Source organism: Pan paniscus, chromosome 10, assembly GCF_029289425.2.
Source record: "Pan paniscus chromosome 10, NHGRI_mPanPan1-v2.0_pri, whole genome shotgun sequence".
In the NCBI taxonomy this organism is placed as follows: domain Eukaryota; kingdom Metazoa; phylum Chordata; class Mammalia; order Primates; family Hominidae; genus Pan; species Pan paniscus.
Genome location: NC_073259.2, coordinates 25011274 through 25025911, shown reverse-complemented (window position 1 = coordinate 25025911; position 14638 = coordinate 25011274). Strand labels below are relative to the sequence as shown.

The 14638-nt window shown below is 41.2% G+C and overlaps 1 protein-coding gene across 2 annotated transcripts in view; it reads right to left on the bottom strand.

Moving 5' to 3' along the window:
- The window catches only part of AEBP2 (AE binding protein 2), a 160950-nt gene that overhangs the window by 19749 nt on the left and 126563 nt on the right, over nucleotides 1-14638 (bottom strand). For both annotated transcript variants that reach the window (XM_055095458.2, XM_055095459.2), the window contains one exon: nucleotides 1-14638. This exon is cut by the window's left edge and continues 19749 nt beyond it; it is cut by the window's right edge and continues 13163 nt beyond it. The gene's annotated coding sequence lies outside the window, so the exon portion shown is untranslated.

Genomic DNA, 14638 nt, shown 5'->3' with positions numbered 1-14638 from the left:
CAGGGTAATCTCTCCATCTCACAGTCCTTAATTTAATCACACCTTTTGCTTTATAAGGGAGTAGTCTCCCTTTTGCCATATAAGGTAATATTTATGGGTTCCAGGGATTAAGAATAGATATCTTTGGGTGCCATTATTTAGCCTACCACAATAGTCAATAGAAGAATTGGAAAATAAAGTTGAGAAAATCTTCCATAGAAAAAACCGAAAAAAAAATGTAGAGAAAAAAACAAGAGACATTGCAGATCAATTCAAGAAGTCAAACATCCTATCAGGAGTAGTCAAAAAAAAAGAGAATAGAAAACAGAAAGATGAAATAACACTCTACAAGAAGGTACAATAGACTAATAAAAAATATCTATAAGGATACTAAATCAATCTAGCACAGCAGTAAGAGATAAACCCTCAAACCAATAAATCAAGAAATAGTAACTTATCTGTAGATTAAAACAACAGCAACGAATCATTTTGCTCATAAATTTGCCATTTAGGCAGGATTTGGCAGGAGCTTATTTCCAGGAATCATCAACTGATATTCATCAAACTGGATCTGGAACAATGCATGTTTTAAATGTTTCATGCACAGGTAGGCCAGGCATGGTGGCTCACGCCTGTAATCCCAGCACTTTGGGAGGCCGAGGGGGCAGATCACTTGAGGTCAGGAGTTCAAGACCAGCCTGGCCAACATGGCAAAACCCCATCTCTACTAAAAATAAAAAAATTAGCCAGGCATCAGGGCGCAAGCCTATAATCCCAGCTCTTCAGGAGGCTGAGATGCGAGAATCGCTTAAGCCTGAGAGGCGGAGGTGGCAGTGAGCCAAGAACACGTGCCTGCATTCCAGCCTGGGTGACAGGGTGAGACTCTGTCTCAAAGAAAAATAAAAAATAAAATAAAATGTTTCATGCACATGTATGACAAGCTGATGCTCAATGTGAACTGGTAACTCAGTTGGGGCTCCAGAGCTGAGGGCCAAAGGCTCAGTTCCCTCAACCTGGATCACTCTACTTGTGTGTTAGGCTTCCTCACAGCAAGGTGGCTAAGTGACAAGGACAAAAATCTCAAAAAAAATAAGGCAGAAGCTCATGACATTTTTAGGACCTAGCCTTGGAAGTCATATAACATCACTTCTACAATAGTCTATTGGCCAAGACAGTCAAAAAGGCTGTCTCCAAGGTTCAAAGGAAGGGCAAATACTCTACCTCTTGATAGGAGAAAAGCCAGTTTCTAGAGAGTTATGTGGAAAAAGGAGGTATTGTTGTGATGATCTTTAGAAAATATAATCTGCCTCAGTAACCTTAACATATTATTTGGAGATATAAAGTTAACCAGAAGAGCTCAATACAGAGTAAGTTTGAAAGAATTAAAAGAAGTTGACCCTAGAGGATGAGACTGTAGCTGGAAAACAGTTGCAGAGAGGGGGTGAGAGGGACTGTGATTCTTTAATTTAAAGCCTTCTGTAATTTTTTTTTTTTTTTTTTTTTGAGACAGAGTTTTGCTCTTGTTGCCCAGGCTGGAGTACAATGGCACAATCTCGGCTCACTGCAACCTCCACCTCCTGGGTTCAAGCGATTCTCCTGCCTCAGCCTCCCGAGTAGCTGGGATTACAGGCACCCACCACCAAGCGTAGCTAATTTTTTGTGTTTTTAGTAGAGACGGGGTTTCACCATGTTGGCCAGGGTGGTCTCGAACTCATGACCTCAGGTGATCCGCCCATCCCAGCCTCCCAAAGTGCTGGGATTACAAGCATGAGCCACCATGCCCGGCCAGCCTTCTGTAATTTTTTAAATCCAGGGCATGTACTAGTTTGATAATTTTTTTAAGAGTGCATTTAGAAAAATGCAAATGTGGCTAAGATATTAGCTGCTTTTGTACCTTCACAAGCTGACACTTCTGGTCTCACATCAGCCAGTCCTCAGATATCAGCTTCTTCACTGGTTTTCGTGAAAAAAACAATCACTCAAAATTTGGTGATTTATTACACCATGCACATGTTTCACATTACACACAATGAATTGTTACATTTAGGTTTTCCTAAAAGTAATGTTTAAATCATTTATCAAACTATTACATGCACTTGAGTTTTGAAATTCAAAAACTATAAACAGCTTACAGTGAAAAGCAATTGCCTCACCCTACCTGCTTTCTATTCCTACTCCATTCTCCAGGGTCAGTCTCTTTTAATGCTTTTCAACTAATTCTTCTTCTGGTGGTGTTTACTTTTAAAATCCTCCATTTGAAAGTTCTTGTGGCTAGGCATAGTGGCTCATGCCTGGAATCCCAAAACTTTGGGAGGCAAAGACAGGCAAATCGCTTGAGCCCAGGAGTTCCAGACTAGCCTAGGCAACATGGCAAAAACCCATTGCTACAAAAAAATACAAAAAAATTAGCCAGGCATGGTGATCCGTGGCTGTAGTCCCAGCTACTACAGAGGCTAAAGTGGGAGGATCCCTTGAGCACAGGAGGTTGAGGCTGCAGTGAGCTGGGATTGTGCCACTGCACTCCAGCCTGGGCAAAAGAGTGAGACTGTCTCAAAAAAAAAAAAAAAAAATTCTCTCCTCCCAAGTCTCCTAAGTCTCTTCTCTGTGTCCTTCAATTTTCCTTCCAGCCCCAGTCCATAGCCTCCTGTTTGCCTCCATAACAGTAACTCATGCCGAGGTTCCTCTGGTTCTCTGAGCCCCAGGACAGCTCCTACCTCGGCCTGGAGGCCTCCACTTCAGCTCCTGAACAAGCTGGTCAAAGCTACTCCTCTTCAAAGGCTTGGATTTCCCCACAAGAAATTTTACACCTGCTGCTCATATAAAAGAAAGTGTCTCCTCATTTTATACAAATAAGTAAAATATGGAGTAATACAACCAATAATGAAAGTACAGTATTTTTAGTATCAAGAAATATATACCAAGAAAGAATGTCTAATGCTAAGGAAATCAGGAAACACATTCAAGAAGGAAGAAATAATTTAGGAAATAGAGAAGCCTTTTCAGATAGATAGAAAGACCTGGAAGTGGTAAAAATCACATAGTGTATTAGGACAACCTTATTTTTGGAGAATAAAATTAAAGAGGAGAAGATGTGAGAAATGAGCCTTAAAAAGTTAATGTAAACTCAATGGTTCTTATACACAAATCTAAGGACCTGGACTTGAGCCCACAGTCCAAGAGTTAAACACTTAAATACCTGTAAATACCAAATAGATCATGGAAATTAGCAAAATGAGATCATATTAATGAGAAGAATAGAAAGTATAGAATCCTGTGAAAAACAGGGGAAATCATGTCCTTCCAAAGAGAACAATGTAATTATTCTTATGCAAAAATGTAAGGCTGGCATTACCAGAGCTTCTGGGTTTTTTGTTTGTTTGTTTGTTTTTAATAAGAGCAGGCTATCTAGATTTCCTGTCAAATTCCCCAGTTGGCAACTATTACATGTTTTTCCAGGCTCACAGTGTATGGAGGAAAAAGTGTGTCTGTGTGTATTACACACACACACAATTTTTTAAGTAAACTACACACACATATATACATTTTTTAAGTAAACTAGCTTCAGCTTGTTTTAACCAACAGACCTCAAGTTTTCACCTCTCCCAAAACCAATAGGGAAAAAACATTACAACATTTTAAGACAGGGAAAGCTATGGTCAGTGTTAAAGATCACTCTGGCAGCAGGCTGTAGGATGGATTGAGTGTCGGGGGAGAAATTGAGTGTAGAGAGATGAGTTGGAAGGCTCTTGCAATCTACTGTTGGTAGTAGATGTGCTGACAGTCCAAACTGGAACTGTCCATTTTATTTTCTAATCAATTATTATTTGTCAGTCCAAAGAGGTAAAACGACATTGAGCATTTCTTACCAGACTTCAACCACAAAGGATCACTATGAACTTCCTTATTTCTGTAAATCTTGGGTGTTACATAGACTTTCAGAGATAGCCTGAATTTATCTCTTCGTTACACTCCGTAACTTCCATTTTCTTCTCATAAATGCATGTCAGTAGTAATAAAAAGAAAGATTATACAGCTAGCTTTACAAAGTCAGCTTGTTGAACCTCTACCCACTGCTTCTCCATTATATCAGTTTTAGAAGTAAACAGAGACATTTTCTGCAAATGGTTCCCATGTGTCCACATCTCTGAATGTAAAATAAACAGTGCAGGTCATGAAAACAGAGTGCTTTAAACAGAGAATTCCAGCTGGGAAATTTGTCTAAACATGAACTTTATTTTTACAGTCATTTAAAGATGTCTTTAATCTACCTATTAAATTAACTTTTAAAAAGTATAAAATGGGGAAAGAAAAATAGAGGAGAGAGAGAGCTTATTCATCTATCCATCTGTTTTTCCATAACACTAAATACTTCCATTTCTATGTGCTAAACTATATAAATATGCTATATATACAATTTTCAACACATAATTATTGCATCTAAGCAACAGATACAGAGAAAATTTTAGTTACTATCAGCATATTTGTAAGATTTTTCTGAACCAAATCTTTGCAAGACAGATCAAATGTCATCTTAGTTTTATGTTCCAACCAATTCAATCAGTGAGAAAAAATGTCCCTAGTTCCATAGACAGAATCTGTCAGGTGCTAGCCAGACTTAGCCCAGTCCTATTCCATGAGTTCACAGGATATCCCAGGGCATCAAGCCAATCCCACTTGTCCCCAGAATGCAAAGGAAATGAGATACTACATTAATATGTCATTTTGTGCCAGTCGGGCTTTGAAGATAGTCCAGGCTTCAGTGATATTATCAGCCATTTGCAGCCCTGACCAGCACAGGAAGAAGTCAAAACTCACATGCAGGAAGGGGAGCCAGGGCCTGCTTTCCCACCAAGCCCTGGGCTCTGGGCTTTGTTCTCACTATTTCCAAGCCTTTTTTTTTTTTTTTTCTATAAAGATATGTATGGATATGACCTTTCACCAGAGACCCTATGCTCATTGCTGTAAAATTCCCTTTCTCCATGGGGATAAAAATCAGCACTCATACCCACCATGTGTTTTGGGTAAGTTTGTTCCTATTTCTCTCTATGGAGCTTCAAAGAGGGTATAGCTCCTTCTGAGATTAGAGTAAAGGGAAAGCTAAATTCCTGGGAATTCTTCTGGAACTGTGACAAAGAGAGATATGTTCCAGATATCCTGAGTTGAAAAGTGAAATACATTTTCTCATAGAAACGATCATTAGCTTCCCAGGCAAGTTCATAAAATCCTATTTAATCCATGGCATTCTTAGAATATTTCAGAAATTCCTATGCCATTCATCTACTCTGTTCTCATTTTTTCCCAGCTTGTTTTTCCTAGCTGACTAGTACGGATATGATCCTCCTTTGCCATATTCTCCAACCTTCTCCCTTCAAATTTACAAAGTCCTGTATGTGTTTTGTGTAATCTACTAGATACTAAAAACCTACATATGTTCAATTGATGAGTCTTGCAGTTGCAGTTGCCTACCCCACCTCAGGTCATTGACAGAGTATGGATATGTTTCACAGCTCTTTCTTTTCCTTCTGTGCTAATGACCTTTAGCTTTCATGGAAAGCATGGAAAAGTTCAGGGCCTCTTATTAAAATGGTGAATCTGTCAGAGACAGGCTCATTTCTAAATGAAATTTTTATGTGACATATATTGCTTAATGGGAAAAGAATAGATGGTTTATTAGTTGGGGGCGAGAAAATTGCTCACTACATGGGGAAGAACAAATCACTCTTCTGAATCTTAAGATTACCCTTTCCTTGCATTTGAAGAGAAGAGGGGGAAAAACAGGAAGAGAAGTACACTGAACTCTTGAAATGTACAGACTGGACAATTTTGATAGAGCTTGTCAGTGTTGGTGTGTGGGCAGGTGGCCCACTGCACAATCCACACATGGCACATGGTCCACCTTTGATGGGTGAATTCTCTATAAGCTTCAGCTTGGCTCCCATTTGCTGCCTCAAGACAGCCACCAGTGAAACTCACCAGGTTCCTGATACCCACCTCATTTCTCTCCACCCTCCAGCAGAGGGCTTATCACCCCATAACTCTAATCTCCTGTAAACTCTAATCCCATAACCCAGATGTCCTCCTCTCCTCTCCCCAAGGCCACAGATGAGGCAATCTCATTCTTCCTCAAGTTTCTTGCTAATTATATAGCTATAGTATAATGTGCCTAGATTCTTTCAGTTCCTTTCTTTTGGCTCTCAAAATCCTGTTTGGAAGAAAAAATAATAATAAAAAAAAAAGGTAGAGTGCGCAGTGGCTAATGCCTGTAATCCCAGCACTTAGGCCGAGGCAGGAGAATTGTGTGAGCCCAGGAGTTTGAGCCTCGCGCCACTGCACCTCACTGGACAAGACCCACTGGCCTGGGACCCTAGCGCAGCCAGCCCCGCCTAAGCTCTTAGGTGGGGGGCAGCTCTCCACTTCCCTGGACCACAGCTCCTAGAGGATGCAGGCAGGCCACCATTTTTGCTGCTCTGCCATCCTCTCTCCTCTTGCCCCCCAGGTTCCTGAGGGAAGCTGTGATTAGGAACTAAGACAGGCCTCCAGCACAGCAGCGCTTCGTGGAAAAGCTGCCAGACTGTTTTCCATGGGGTGACAGCCCTTGCTCCTCCTCACTGGGCAGGGCCTCCCAACCTGGGCCCCCGCACGACCAGCCTGAACTAGGGAAGGAACAAAGGGCCTGCTCGCTACTCTGGAACCTCGAGCGAGCGCATGGCAGCCACCATGCAGAGAGAAGCCCAGTCTCTCTTCCCTGAGAGCCCCCACCCCCACTCTTCACCAGGCAGGGCCCCCAGCTCTGGACCACAGAGCAGCCGCCCCGCCCCCGGCTGAGCACACCCATTTTGCTGGGGTCTCTGAGCTTCCCTGGGGAGGGGGGTCCCAAAGGCAACGGACAGCCCCTCTGTCGCAGCCACTGCATCGGTTCTGCCCTTGCTGCCCTTGGACTGGAGAAGGAACAGAGCCTGGAAATTTTAGTGGCGCCTCCAGCACGCCACAGTCACCGCAGAGAGAGGGGCCCAGTCTCCTTTCCTGTGAGCCCTCGGCCCCCACTCTTCACCAAGCAGGGCCGGCTCAGGCCAGCAGCGCAGCCGTCTCACCCCCTGGCTGAACATTCCCGCTAGCAGCAGCTCTGCGTATCTCCAAGGTAGAGCTCCCAGAGACAACCAGAAGCCCGTCTCTCACTGCCACCGCAGCGGCCCTGCCCTTGCTGCCTTCAGATTGGGAAAGGAACAAAAACCCTGAGTGCTTTACCCACACTTCCAGCACACCACAGCCGTCCTAAGGAGAAGAGGCCAGTCTGTGTCTCCTGTGAGCCATCGGCCCCCCTGTTCACCACCAGGCCGGGCCCCTCGGCTTAGGCCCACAACCCAGCCACCTCACCCTCGGCCAATCCCGCTGATTGGGAGCGGCTCGGCATTTCTCTGGGATGGATCCCCAAGAGACAAGAGAAAGGACCTCTTCCACAGCCACCGCCAAGATCCCTTCCCCTGCTTCCTCCAAGCTGTGGAGGGAACGTAAAGCCTGAGCTCGGCTCAGGACTTCAGTGTGCAGCCCGGGAGTGGCAAGCCGAGATCTGCAGCCAGAATCGAGGAGTAGAGGAGCCCAAACATTGGGAGCGCTGAGAGGGAGTACAACTACAAACACAAGGAACTACAGAGGACCCACAGGGCTGAGCAAGAGCCTACCTAATTGGCCATTACACTTAAGCGCCATCTGCTGGATCACAGCCCAAATTTCAACACCAAAAACGTTTTGCTAATACATCCTCCTGTGAAACCAAAGATAAGAATTCACCTGTTAATACAAATAAAGACCCTGCACAAAGCCTCGGCCCTCTGAAAACATCCAGAAAACTGACTGTACTCAAATTACAGCACAGATAAAGGAACTTCAGCCCAGATGAGAAAGAACCAGTGCAAGAACTCTGGCAACTCAAAAAGACAAGAGTGTCTTCTTTCCTCCAAATGATGGCACTGGTTCCCCAACAAGGGTTCTTAAACAGATTGAAATGGATGAAATGACAGAGCCAGAATTCAGAATATAAATAGGATTGAATATCATCAAGACTCGGGAGAAAGTCAAAACCCAATTCAAGAAATCTAAGGACTGCAGTAAAACAATCCAGGAGCTGAAAAATGAAATGGCTATTATAAGAAAAAACCAAACTGATCTAATAGAGCCAAAAAATGCATTACAGAAATTTTATAATAGAATCACAAGTATTAACAGCAGAACAGACCAACCTGAGGAAAGAGTCTTAGAGCTTGAAGACTGATTCTCAAAAATAACTGTCAGAAAAAAAGGTATAAAGAAGAATAAACAAAAACTACAAGAAATATGGGATTATGTAAAGAGAGAAAACCTTTGACTCACTGGCATCCCTGAAAGAGAGGAAGAGAAAACAAACAACTTGGAAAACGTATTTGAGGATATCATCCAGGAAAATTTCCCCAGCCTCGATAGAGAGACCAACATTCAAATTCAGGAAATGCAGAGAAATGACCATCTCCAAGACACATAATCATCAGATTATCCAAGGTAAACATGAAAGAAAAAATATTAAAGGCACCTAGAGAGAAGAGGCAGGTCACCTGCGACGGGAAATACATCAGGTTAACCGTGGATTTTTCTGCAGAATCTCTACAAGCCAGAAGAGATTGGGGGCCTATATTCAGCATTCCTTAAAAAAAGAAATTACAACTAAGAATTTCATAAACTGACAAATTAAGCTTCATGAGCGAAGGAGAAATAAGATCATTTTCAGAGAAGCAAATGTCAAGGGAATTCATTACCATTGCCTTACAAGAGGTACCTAAGAAGGTGCTAAATCTGAAAACAAAAGACCTTTACCAGCCACTACAAAAACACACTTAAGTACAGAGACCACTGACACTATAATGCAACCAAGGCAACCATACAATCAAGTCTGCATAGTAACCAGATAACAATAATATAGCAGCATCAAATCTACACATGTCAATATTGACCTTAAATGTAAGTTGGCTAAATGTCCCAGTTAAAAGACACAGAGTGGCAAGTTGGATAAAGAAGCAAAACCCAACTCTATGCTGTCTTTAAAGAGACCCATCTCACATGCAATGACACCATAAGCTTAAAGTAAAAGGATGGAGAGAAATCTACCAAGCAAACAGCAAACAGAAAAAAGCAGAGGTTGCTATTCTAATTTCAGATGAAATAGACTTTAAACCAATAATGATCAAAAAAGATGAAAACAGCATTACATAATGGTAAAGAGTTCAATTCAATAATAAGACCTAAGTATCCTAAACATATATGCACCCAGCCCAGGAGTACCCAGAATCATAAAACAAGTTCTTAGAGACCTATGAAGAGATTTAGATAACCACATAATAATAGTGAGAGACTTCAACACCCCACTGACAGTATTAAACAGGTTATTGAGGCAGAAGGCTAAAAAGAAATACAGGACCTCAACTTGACATTTGACCAAATGGGCCTAATAGATATCTACAGAACTCACCACCCAAAACCAACAAAATATACATTCTTCTCATCTGCATGTGGCATATACTCTAAAATTGACCACAGAATTGGCCATAAAGTGATCACCAGCAAAATTAAAAAATCATACCAAACACACTCTCAGACCACAGGGCAATAAAAATAGAAATCAACACTAAGAAAATTGGTCAGCCGGGCACGGTGTCTCAAGCCTGTAATCCCAGCACTTTGGGAGGCCAAGGCGGGTGGATCACAAGATCAGGAGATTGAGACCATCCTGGCTAACATGGTGAAACCCCGTCTCTACTAAAAAATACAAAAAAAAAATTAGCCGGGCGTGGTGGCAGGCTCCTGTAGTCCCAACTACTCGGGAGGCTGAGATGGGAGAATGGCGTGAACCCGGGAGGCAGAGCTTGCAGTGAGCCAAGATCGCGCCACTGCACTACAGCCTGGGCGACAGAGCAAGACTCGGTCTCAAAAAAAAAAAAAAGAAAAGAAAAGAAAATTGGTCAAAACTATATAATTACATGTAAGTTAAACAACCTGTTCTTGATTGACTTTGGATAAACAATGAAATTAAGGTAAAAATAAAGAAACACTGTAAAACTAAAGAGAACAAAAACACAACATATCTGATTCTCAGGGACACAGCTAAAGCCATGTTAAGAGAAAAGTTTATAGTGCTAAACACACAGCAAAACATTAGAAAGATCTCATATTAAAAACATAACATCATACCTACAGGAACTAGAAAAACAAGAGCAAACAAATCCCAAAGCTAGCAGGAGAAAAGAAATAACCAAGTCGGAGCTGAACCGAAGGGAATTGAGATGCAAAAAAAACATACAAGATGATCAAATTCGGGAGTTTGCTCTTTGGAAGAAAAAATCAGATTGATAGAAGACTAGTTAGACTAATAAAGCAAATAAGAGCGTTCTTCAAACAAACACAATGAGAAATACAAAGAGAACACTACCACTGACCCCACAGAAATATAGAAACCTCTCAGAGACTACTATGAACACCTCAATATACACAAACTAAAAAACCTAGAAGAAATGGATGAGTTCCTGGAAACATACAACCTCCCAAGATGGAAGCAGGAAGAAACTGAATTTCTCAATAGACCAATAATGGGTTCCAAAATTGAATCAATAATAAAAATCCCACCAACCAGAAAAAGCACTGGACCAGACAGATTCATAGCTGAATTCTACCAGATGTATAAAGAAGAGTTGGTACCATTCCTACTGAAACTATTCCAAAAAATTGAGGAGGAGAGAATCCTCTCTAACTCATTCTATGAGGCCAGCATCATCATCCTGATACCAAAATCTGACAAAGACACAACGAAACAAGAAAACTTCAGGCCAATTTTTTTTTTTTTTTTTTTTTTGAGACGGAGTTTCATTCTTGTTGCCCAAGCTGGAGTGCAATGGCACAATCTCAGCTCACTGCAACCTCCCCTCCTGGGTTCATGACTCTCCCAAGTAGCTGGGATTACAGGCATGCACTACCACACCCAGCTAATTTTATACTTTTAGTAGAGACGAGAGTTCTCCATGTTGGTCAGGCTGGTCTCGAACTCCCGACCTCAGGTGATCCACCTGTCCCAGCCTCCCAAAGTGCAGGGATTATAGGCATGAGCCACCGCGCCCAGCCCCAATATTCTTGATGAATGTAGATGCAAAAAGTCCTCAACAAAATACTAGCAAACCAAATGCAGCAGCCCATCAAAAAGCTAATCCACCACAGTCAAGTAGGCTTTATCCCCGGGATGCAAGGTTGCTTCAATATGCACAAATCAATAAATGTGATTTATCACATAAACAGAACTAAAGGCAAAAACACATTATCATCTTAATAGATGCAGAAAAAGCTTTCAACAAAACCCTCAACAAACTAGGCATTAAAGGAACATACTTCAAAGTAATAAGAGTCATCTATGACAAATCCACAACCAACATTTTACTGAATGGGAAAAAGCTGGAAGCATTCCCATTGAAAACTGAAATGAGACAAGGATGCTCACTCTCATCACTCTTATTCAATGCAGTACTGGAAGTGGTACCCAGAACAATCATGTAAAAGAAAGAAAAGGCCCATGCCTATGTCCTGAATGGTATTGCCTAGGTTTTCTTCTAGGGTTTTTATGGTTTTAGATCTAACATGTAAGTCTTTAACCCATCTTGAATTAATTTTTGTATAAGGTGTAAGGAAGGGATCCAGTTTCAGCTTTCTACATATGACTATCCAGTTTTCCCAGCACTATTTATTAAATAGGGAATCCTTTCCCCATTTCTTATTTTTGTCAGGTTTGTCAAAGATCAGATAGTTGAAGATATGCGGCATTATTTCTGGGGGCTCTGTTCTGTTCCATTGGTCTATATCTCTGTTTTGGTACCAGTACCATGCTGTTTTGGTTCCTGTAGTCTTGTAGTATAGTTTGAAGTCAGGTAGTGTGATGCCTCCAGCTTTGTTCTTTTGGCTTAGGATTGACTTGGTGATGTGGACTCTTTTTTGGTTCCATATGAACTTTAAAGTAGTTTTTTCCAATTCTGTGAAGAAAGTCATTGGTAGCTTGATGGGGATGGCATTGAATCTATAAATTACCTTGGGCAGTATGGCCATTTTCATGATATTGATTCTTCCTACCCATGAGCATGGAATGTTCTTCCATTTGTTTGTATCCTCTTTTATTTCATTGAGCAGTGGTTTGTAGCTCTCCTTGAAGAGGTCCTTCACATCCCTTGTAAGTTGGATTCCTAGCTATTTTATTCTCTTTGAAGCAATTGCGAATGGGAGTTCACTCATGATTTGGCTCTCTGTTTGTCTGTTATTGGTGTATAAGAATGCTTGTGATTTTTGTACATTGATTTTGTATCCTGAGACTGCTGAAGTTGCTTATCAGCCTGAGGAGATTTTGAGCTGAGACGATGGGGTTTTCTAGATATACAATCATGTCATCTGCAAACAGGGACAATTTGACTTCCTCTTTTCCTAATTGAATACCCTTTATTTCCTTCTCCTGCCTGATTACCCTGGCCAGAACTTCCAACACTATGTTGAATAGGAGTGGTGAGAGAGGGCATCCCTGTCTTGCGCCAGTTTTCAAAGGGAATGCTTCCAGTTTTTGCCCATTCAGTATGATATTGGCTGTGGGTTCGTCATACATAGCTCTTATTATTTTGAGATACGTCCCATCAATACCTAATTTATTGAGAGTTTTTAGCATGAAGCGTTGTTGAATTTTGTCAAAGGCCTTTTCTGCATCTATTGAGATAATTATGTGGTTTTCGTCTTTGGTTCTGTTTATATGCTGGATTACATTTATTGATTTGTGTATGTTGAACCAGCCTTGCATCCCAGGGGTGAAGCCCACTTGATCATTGTGGATAAGCTTTTTGATGTGCTGCTGGATTCTGTTTGCCAGTATTTTATTGAGGATTTTTGCATCAATGTTCATCAAGGATATTGGTCTAAAATTCCTTTTTTGGTTGTGTCTCTGCCAGGCTTTGGTATCAGGATGATGCTGGCCTCATAAAATGAGTTAGGGAGGATTCCCTCTTTTTCTATTGATTGGAATAGTTTCAGAAGGAATGGTACCAGCTCCTCCTTGTACCTCTGGTAGAATTCGGCTGTGAATCCATCTGGTCCTGGACTGTTTTTGGTTGGTAAGCTATTGATCATTGCCTCAATTTCAGAGCCTGTTATTGGTCTATTCAGAGATTCAACTTCTTCCTGGTTTAGTCTTGGGAGGATGTATGTGTCAAGGAACCTATCCATTTCTTCTAGATTTTCTAGTTTATTTGGGTAGAGGTGTTTATAGTATTCTCTGATGGTAGTTTGTATTTCTGTGGGATCGGTGGTGCTATCCCCTTGATCATTTTTTATTGCGTCTATTTGATTCTTCTCTCTTTTCTTCTTTATTAGTCTTGCTAGTGGTCTATCAATTTTGTTGATCTTTTCAAAAAACCAGCTCCTGGATTCATTAATTTTTTGAAGGGTTTTTTGTGTCTCTATTTCCTTCAGTTCTGCTCTGATCGTAGTTATTTCTTGTCTTCTGCTAGCTTTTGAATGTGTTTGCTCTTGCTTTTCTAGCTCTTTTAATTGTGATGTTAGGGTGTCAATTTTAGATCTTTCCTGCTTTCTGTTGTGGGCATTTAGTGCTATAAATTTCCCTCTACACACTGCTTTGAATGTGTCCCAGAGATTCTGGTATGTTGTGTCTTTGTTCTCATTGGTTTCAAAGAACATCTTTATTTCTGCCTTCATTTTGTTATGTACCCAGTAATCACTCAGGAGCAGGTTGTTCAGTTTCCATGTAGTTGAGCGGTTTTGAGTGAGTTTCTTAATCCTGAGTTCTAGTTTGATTGCACTGTGGTCTGACAGACAGTTTGTTATAATTTCTGTTCTTTTACATTTGCTGAGGAGTGCTTTACTTCCAACTATATGGTCAATTTTGGAGTAGGTGTGGTGTGGTGCTGAAAAGAATATATATTCTGTTGATTTGGGGTGGAGAGTTCTGTAGATGTCTATTAGGTCCGCTTGGTGCAGAGCTGAGTTCAGTTCCTGGGTATCCTTGTTAACTTTCTGTCTCGCTGATCTGTCTAATGTTGACAGTGGGGTGTCAAAGTCTACCATTATTATTGTGTAGGTCACTAAGGACTACAGGCATGGGCAAGGACTTCATGTCTAAAACACCAAAAGCAATGGCAACGAAAGCCAAAATTGACAAATGGGATCTAATTAAACTAAAGAGCTTCTGCACAGCAAAAGAAACTACCATCAGAGTGAACAGGCAACCTACAGAATGGGAGAAAATTTTTGCAACCTGCTCGTCTGACAAAGGGCTAATATCCAGAATCTACAATGAACTCAAACAAATTTACAAGAAAAATACAAACAACCCCATCAAAAAGTGGGCGAAGGATATGAACAGACACTTCTCAAAAGAAGACATTTATGCAGCCAAAAGACACATGAAAAAAATGCTCATCATCACTGACCATCAGAGAAATGCAAATCAAAACCACAAGGAGATATCATCTCACACCAGTTAGAATGGTGATCATTAAAAAGTCAGGAAACAACAGGTGCTGGAGAGGATGTGGAGAAATAGGAACACTTTTACACTGTTGGTGGGACTGTAAACTAGTTCAACCATTGTGGAAGTCAGTGT